This window comes from Triticum dicoccoides, chromosome 7B, assembly GCF_002162155.2.
Source record: "Triticum dicoccoides isolate Atlit2015 ecotype Zavitan chromosome 7B, WEW_v2.0, whole genome shotgun sequence".
Lineage (NCBI taxonomy): Eukaryota > Viridiplantae > Streptophyta > Magnoliopsida > Poales > Poaceae > Triticum > Triticum dicoccoides.
In genome coordinates, this window is record NC_041393.1 from 564076772 (window position 1) to 564085844 (window position 9073).

The window sequence follows — 9073 nt, forward strand, 5'->3', positions numbered from 1 at the left end:
TCATGTGTGCTTTTTTGCTTTATCACTAAGTAATTTTTATTTGCTGTTCTAAGTTGTTCTCTATCTTTAGTTATGGATATGGAACACGAAATACCAAAAACAATTAGGTGTACTTGCTACTCATGGAGATGGGGAACCTCCTAAAACCCTTGATGCTCATTATGTGAAAGATGTTATGTACTACTTTGATAATCCTGAGAAAACCCCATTCAATTATGTTATGGGAGACACGTTGGATCAACGTGAATACTTTAGGGATTATCACTTGACACAAAAAGGGAAACTATTATGGGATCAAATTCATATGTTACATTTGTATGCTCGTCAACTATGCTTGAGATATGATTATACTTGTTGCTCTAGGATGAAGGCTCCACACCTTTCCTTTTCATGCAAATTTAATGATGATAAAACCTTGGCTTCTTATGCTAATGGTATATATGATTACTATGATGTGGAACAAATAGAAGAATTCGTTGCTTTTATGGGCGCTTATGAAATTGAATCTTTGTTTAAAACGTGTGAAAATCTTGATGATGCTGTTTACAGATCTGAAAATTTTGCTATACTTAAATATTGCTATGAGAATTATGAATTCAATTCTGATATTGATGCATTTATTGAGGAAGTCCCCGCTGTCCAAGAAGAGACTAATATTTTGCGGGAGTCTATGGAAGAAGAAATTGATGAAACTGTGAGCTCATTGGATGAAAAAGAAGATGAGGAGAGCGAAGAACAAAAGGAGGAAGAGCGAATTAGCTACCCGTGCCCACCTTCTAATGAGAGTAACTCTTCAACTCATACATTGTTTAATTTCCCTTCATGCTTACCGAGGGATGATTGCTATGATGATTGTTATGATCCCGTTGATTCTCTTGAAATACCCCTTTTTGATGATGCTTGCTATGATTGTGTCCATGATGCCAATATGAATGATGCTTATGGAGATGAACTTGCTATAGTTCCTTATGTTAAACATGAAATTGTTGCTATTGCACCCACACATAATAGTCCTATTATCTTTTTGAATTCTCCCGACTACACTATATCGGAGATGTTTGCCCTTATTAAGGATTATATTGATGGGTTGCGTTTCACTACTACACATGATGATTTTGATAGATATAATATGAATGTGCTTGCTGCTCCTACTTGCAATTATTATGAGAGAGGAACTATATCTCCACCTCTCTATGTTTCCAATATGATAAAATTGCAATAAACTGCTTATACTATGCATTGGCCTTTACTTTGTGTGCATGAATTGTTCTTTTATGACATGCTGATGCATAGGAAGAGAGTTAGACTTCGTTGCTACATGATATATGTTACTTTGTGCTCACTACTAAATTACAAATCATTGTTAATTAAAATTGGCTTTGATATACCTTGGGATCCAGGTGGATCCATTACTTGAGCACTATATGCCTAGCGTAATGGCTTTAAAGAAAGCGCTGCCAGGGAGACAACCCGGAAGTTTTAGAGAGTCATTTATTTCTGTTGAGTGCTTTTATATAGTCTAAAAATAAAAAAATAAAGAGGGGAACCCAAAACTTTTCAAAAAGGAAAGTGAAAGTGAGAGAGACAAGCATTGTTGAAGTGGGAGAGCTCCTTGAACTTTGTTCATGCTCACGGAAACTTTCTGAATCTTAACTACAGAAACTTTTCATCAAAAATAATTATCCCCTTGTACAATTCCATTGTATTATAAAAATAATGTGCTAAGGTTTGCCTTTAGGATGTTTACAATGCTTGTTGGTTTGTGCGGTGCAAGACAGAAACTTTGGCTGTAGTGCACGATTTTACATTTTTTACTGGAACGTCAAACGGTTCTGATTCTTTTTGCACTGTCTTGCTGTAAAAATTGTTTATTTTTCTAATTTTGGTAGAATTTTTGGGATACCAGAAGTATGGTGAATGTTCAGATTGCTACAGACTGTTCTGTTTTTAACAGATTCTGTTTTTGATGCATAGTTTGCTTGTTTTGATGAAACTATCAATTTCTATAAGTGGATTAAGCCATGGAAAAGTTATATTACAGTAGACACAATGCAAACAGAAAATATGAATTGGTTTGCAACAGTACCTAGAGTAGTGATTTGCTTTATTATACTAGCGGATCTTACCGAGTTTTCTGTTGAAGTTTTGTGTGGATGAAGTGTTCGATGATCGAGAAGGTCTCGATATGAGGAAAAGGAGGAGAGGAAAGAGCTCAAGCTTGGGGATGCCCAAGGCAACCCAAGTAAATATTCAAGGAGACTCAAGCGTCTAAGCTTGGGGATGCCCCGGAAGGCATCCCCTCTTTCTTCAACAAGTATCGGTATGTTTTCGGATTCGTTTCGTTCATGTGGTATGTGCAAATCTTCGAGCGTCTTTTGCATTTAGTTTTCACTTTTTTATGCACCATGCTGGTATGAGATAGTCCTTGGTTGATTTATAGAATGCTCATTGCACTTCACTTAAATCTTTTGAGTATGGCTTTATAGAATGCTTCATGTGCTTCACTTATATCATTTGAAGTTTGGATTGCCTGTTTCTCTTCACATAGAAAACCGCCATTTGTAGAATGCTCTTTTGCTTAACTTATATTTGTTAGAGCGTGGGCATATCTTTTGTAGAAAGAATTCCACTCTCTTGCTTCACTTATATCTATTTAGAGAGATGACAGGAGTTGGTCATTCACATGATTAGTCATAAAATCCTACATAAAACTTGTGGATCACTAAATATGATATGTTTGATTCCTTGCAATAGTTTTGCGATATAAAGGTGGTGATATTAGAGTTATGCTAGTGGTTGATTGTGGATTAGTAGAAATACTTGTGCTGAGGTTTGTGATTCCCGTAGCATGCACGTATGGTGAACCGTTATGTAACGAAGTTGGAGCATGAGATATTTTTTGATTGCCATCCCTTGTGTGGAGGTCGGGGGCGCGCGATGGTTAAATCCTACCAACCTCCCCCCTAGGAGTATGCGTGTAGTACTTTGTTTCGAGGGCTAATAAATTTTTGCAATAAGTATGTGAGTTCTTTATGACGAATGTTGAGTCCATGGATTATACGCACTCACACCCTTCCATCATTGCTAGCCTCTTCGGTACCGTGCATTTCCCTTTCTCACCTCGAGAGTTGGTGCAAAATTCGTCGGTGCATCCAAACCCCGTGATATGATACGCTCTATCACACATAAGCCTCCTTATTTCTTCCTCAAAACAGCCACCATACCTACCTATCATGGCATTTCCATAGCCATTCCGAGATATATTGCCATGCAACTTCCATCATCATCATATACATGACTTGAGCATTCATTGTCATATTGCTTTGCATGATCATAAGATAGCTAGCATGATGTTTTCATGGCTTGTCCGCTTTTTGATGTCATTTCTATGCTAGATCATTGCATGTCCCGGTACACCGTCGGAAGCATTCATATAGAGTCATATCTTTGTTCTAGTATCAAGTTGTAATATTGAGTTGTAATTAAATAAAAGTGTGATGATCATTATTATTAGAGCATTGCCCCATGTAAAAAGAGAGGCCAAAGAAGCCTAAATAAAAAACGGGGTCAAAGAAGCCCATCCAAAAAAAGAAAGAAAGAAAGAAAAGAAAAGGGGCAATGTTACTATCCTTTTACCACACTTGTGCTTCAGAGTAGCACCATGTTCTTCATATAGAGAGTCTCTTGAGTTATCACTTTCATATACTAGTGGGAATTTTCATTATAGAACTTGGCTTGTATATTCCAATGATGGGCTTCCTCAAATGCTCTAGGTCTTCATGAGCAAGCAAGTTGGATGCACACCCACTTAGTTTCAGTTTGAGCTTTCATACACTTATAGCTCTAGTGCATACGTTGCATGGCAATCCCTACTCCTCACATTGACATCAATTGATGGGCATCTCCATAGCCCGTTAATTAGCCGCATCGATGTGAGACTTTCTCCTTTTTTGTCTTCTCCACATAACCCCCACCATCATATTCTATTCCACCTATAGTGCTATATCCATGGCTCACGCTCATGTATTGCATGAAAGTTGAAAAGGTTTGAGAATACTAATGTATGAAACAATCGCTTGGCTAAAACCGGGGTTGTGCATGATTTAAATACTTTGCGTGATGAAGATGGAGCATAGCCAGACTATATGATTTTGTAGGGATGACTTTCTTTGGCCATGTTGTTTTGAAAAGACATGATTACTTTATTAGTATGCTTGAAGTATTATCCTGACTATTGCTTTGAATCACTCGTGTCTTAATATTCATGACATGATTAGATTACATGATCAAGATTATGCTAGGTAGCATTCCACATCAAAAATTATCTTTTTATCATTTACCTACTCGAGGACAAGCAGGAATTAAGCTTGGGGATGCTGATACGTCTCTGTCGTATCTATAAATTTTGATTGTTCCATGCCAATATTATATAACTTTCATATACTTTTGGCAGCTTTTTATATTATTTTTGGGACTAACATATTGATCTAGTACCCAGTGCCAGTTCCTGTTTATTGCATGTTTTATGTTTCACAGAAACCCCATATCAAACAGAGTCCAAACGGGATAAAACGGACAGAGAATATTTTTGGAATATTTGTGATTTTTGGGAGGAAAAATCAACGCGAGACGCTGCCCGAGGGGGCCACGAGGCAGGGGGCGCACCCCAGGGGGGCAGGCATGCCCCTGACCCTCGTGGGCACCCCGTAAGGCGGTTACTGCTCTTCTTTGGCCGCAAGAAAGCTAATTTTCAGAGAAAAATCTTGGCGAAGGTTTCAATCCAATCGGAGTTTCCGATCTCCGGATATAAAAGAAACGGTGAAAGGGTAGAACACAAGAACACAGAAACAGAGAGAGACAGAGAGACAGATCCAATCTCGGAGGGGCTCTCGCCCCTCCCACGCCATGGAGACCATGGACCAGAGGGGAAACCCTTCCCCCATCTAGGGAGAAGGTCAAGGAAGAAGAAGAAGAAGGGGGGCTCTCTCCCCCTTGCTTCCGGTGGCACCGGAACGCCGTCGGAGGCCATCATCATCACTGCGATCTACACCAACACCTCCATCATCTTCACCAACATCTCCATCACCTTCCCCCATCTATATTTAGCGGTACACTCTCCCGCAACCTATTGTACCCTCTACTTGAACATCGTGCTTTATGCTTCATATTATTATCCAATGATGCGTTGCCATCCTATGATGTCTGGGTAGATTTTGATTGTCCTATCAGTGATTGATGTATTGCTATGACTGGTTTAATTTGCTTGTGGTTATGCTGTTGTCCTATTGTGCCCTCCGTGTCGCGCAAGCGTGAGGGATTCCCGCTGTAGGGTGTTGCAATACGTTCATGATTCGCTTATAGTGGGTTGCTTGAATGACAGAAGCATAAACCCGAGTAAGGGGGTTGTGGCGTATGGGATAAAGGGGACTTGATGCTTTAATGCTATGGTTGGGTTTTACCTTAATGATCTTTAGTAGTTGTTGATGCTTGCTAGAGTTCCAATCATAAGTGCATATGATCCAAGAAGAGAAAGTATGTTAGCTTATGCCTCTCCCACGTAAATCTTGCTATCGGTCTAGTAAAGTAGTCAATTGCTTAGGGACAATTTCACAACTCCTACCACCACTTTTCCACACTCGCTATATTTACTTATTGCTTCTTTAACTGAACATCCCCTAGTTTATATTTACGTGCTCTTTATTATCTAGCAAACCTATGCAACAACACCTACAAAGTACTTCTAGTTTCATACTTGTTCTGGGTAAGGCGAACGTCAAGCGTGCGTAGAGTTGTATCGGTGGTCGATTGAACTTGAGGGAATATTTGTTCTACCTTTAGCTCCTCGTTGGGTTCAACACTCTTACTTATCGAAAAAGGCTACAATTGATCCCCTACACTTGTGGGTTATCACCCGTCCAAAAAATGATTCCTCCCCCTGACATTTGGGGCGCACCGTTTCGGAGGCTGGCCTGTGGGCCTACTAAGTTGACGCATACTAAGGGATTTGTCAACTTAGTCAATATAAACGATTGTAGCTGCAGTGACCGTACGATGTCCATCCAACGGCCGTCGTGCTTCTTCAATCTCTGGTCTTCTTGCTCCAGCCGCCCAAAGCAGCGCCGGTCGTACCGCCTGCTCCTGCCTCTCGTGGCCGGCTGTGCTGCCGTGGAGGCCTCACAGCCCCTACTACTCCCACAGCTGGCCAGGCCCTGCGGCAACGGCAGCCTCACACCGCAGCCGAACCAGTGAACCCTCATACTCTTCTCCGCGTGGGCATCCACTAGTGCGTCTTCCCCGGCTCCGCGTCGTTCCCTTCCTCAGCCTAGCTGTCGTCCACCGCCTTGGTGCTCCCGGCGCAGCGTGGTAATGTGGTCAACGAAAGATTTCCATCGAAAGAGTACTATACGTTGAGAGGCTGACAGCTGGGTCCATGGCCGCAGCAAGGAGGTTCCTCCTTATTACGCGCAAAATAATTATTCCTCCACCTGACAGTAGGGACCCATCGGACGGGCCATCGTATTTCACAAAAAAGCGTTTCCCCTGACTGCTGGGACCCACGAGCTACATCTTCGCATGCAAGGAAGTGTGTCCATATTACGGGCAAAAAAATGATTCGCCCCCCTGACTGCTGGGACCCACCAGCTACATCTTCGCAGCAAGGAAGTGCCTGACAATCGGGACCCACCCGGTCAAAGCGTACGTAGTGTTTTTTTCTGGTCGCGAACGTGTACGTACATACTGGTCGATCGGTCTGTCTGCAGGCTGCAGCGATGAACCGTGGCCGTGTAAGGAAGGACACGTGTCGTAGTAGAGGCGCACACGTAGCATGTACATGTACGTACAACGACCAGGGTGCAAGAAAGTAAATACGGCCACATACGTACATACGAGCGGGGTGTCGAACGCCTACTCGCGCATATGTACGGCCAGGGCTCGTGTACATGGCTGAGTCAGAACGGAGAAACTGCATCGTCGTCGTGTTTATGGGGAGGCAATGTAATGCGTCGTGTTCATCGGGAGGCAACGAAACGCATGCCGTTCATCGGGAGCCAACCGGCTTGGATGGAATAGCCGATGAAAACGAGGCCTGGCGTACCGCAGAATGGAGGAAACTGCCTTGTGTTCGACCGACCATGGGGTCCTATTCATCCAGCCCTCCACGAGGTCATGTTCATCCACTGGCTCGATCGATCGGGGTCCTGTTCATCCAGCGGCAACGACCTCTACTACCACGGTGTCATGTTCATCCAACCCCAAACCAGGAACTGTTCATCCACCCCCCCCCCCAACGACTATCACTGTTCATCAAGCGAAGGAGGCAGCAGTGTTCAATCGGCTTCAATTAGCAGCAATAGCGAAGGAATTTCTCGATCGGGTTCAGTTAACAGCCATCGATCGATCGCTCGGGTTCAGTAACGCGTAGCTTGCAGTGCAATCGCTCGGGTTCAGTAGGAGAACGCCTCGCTCGGGTTCAGTTAGAGCTCAATGCCTCGCACCCACGCGCCTATGTGTACGAGAGAAATGCGCATCACTTGGCCCCCGACCACCCACCGTAACCGGAAACTCCCCAATATTTTCCTCGCCCTTGCTTCAACTTTGGTTTTTTCCGTCATGCACGGCCCAGAGAATGTCACGCAGCTGCGTCTCCGGCCCGCCCAGACAAAAAGCCCATTTTATGTCATGATTTTTTTGTCATAAAAATAGGAGCCCACCACATCTATGATGATACCTGATTTTGTCACAATTATCGTCATAGAAGTGTCATAAGCATGATAGAAAAAAATCCGTTCGGCCCAAAATGTCACGGATGTATCTTTTTTTGTAGCGAAGAAATCTCTTGTGTCCCCAACACACCCAATACAATGGCAAATTTTATAGGTGCACTAGTCAGCGAAGAGATGGTGATAAAAGTGTAATATGGATGATAAAAATATATTTTTATAATCTGAATAAATAAAAACAGCAAGGTAGAAAATAGTAAACGGGCACAAAGACGGTATTGCAATGCTTGAAAATAAGGCCTAGGGTTCGTACTTTCGCTAGTGCAATCTCTCAACAGTGCTAAAATAGTTTGATCATATGATTATCCCTCAAAGTGCAATAAAGAATCACTCCGGAGTTCCTATTAGCGGAGAATAAAAGATAGAGATTGTTTGTAGGGTACAAAACCACCTCAAAGCTATTCTTTTCGATCAATCTATCCTAGAGTTCGTAGTAAAATAATGCAAGCTATTCTTTTCGATCGATCTAATCAAGAGTTCGTACTAAAATAACACCATATGACACACATCAACCAACTCTAATGTCACCTACATACTCCAATGTCACCACGAGTATCCGTGAGTTAATTCTATGATATGCATCAAACAACTTCATGATCATAATATTCATTCCACACAAAGAATTATAAGGAGACCCCCAAAGTTTCTATCGGAGAAAAGATAATAAAAACATGCATCAACCCCTATGCATAGATTACCCCAATGTCACCTCGAGAATCCACAAGTTGAGTGTCATAACATACGTCAAGTGAATCAATATGATACCCCTTTGTCACCTCAGGTATTTCATACCGCAAGACATACATCATGTGTTTTCATATTTGAACATTCAATCCGACAAGACAAAACTTCAAAGGGTAAAGATTCAATTCATCACAACAAAAGTAGAGAGGGGGAAAACATCATATGATCCATCTATGTTAACAAAGCCCATGATATATCAAGATCGTGACATCTCAAGATCACGAGAGAGAGAGAGAGAGAGATTAAACACATAGCTACTGGTACAAACCCTCAGCCCTGAGGGTGGACTACTCCCTCCTCATCGTGATGGCCGTCGGGATGATGAAGATGGCCACCGGAGATGATTCCCCCTCCGGCAGGGTGCCGGAACGGGGTCTGGATTGGTTTTTGTGGATACAGAGCCTTGTGGCGGCGGAACTTATGATCTAGGTTAACCCCGAAGGTTTTGGAATATTTGTGAATTTATAGAGTAAAGAGGGGGTGCGGGAGGCCACCGAGGTGGGCACAACCCACCTGGGCGCGCCTGGGGGCCCAGGCGTGCCCTGGTC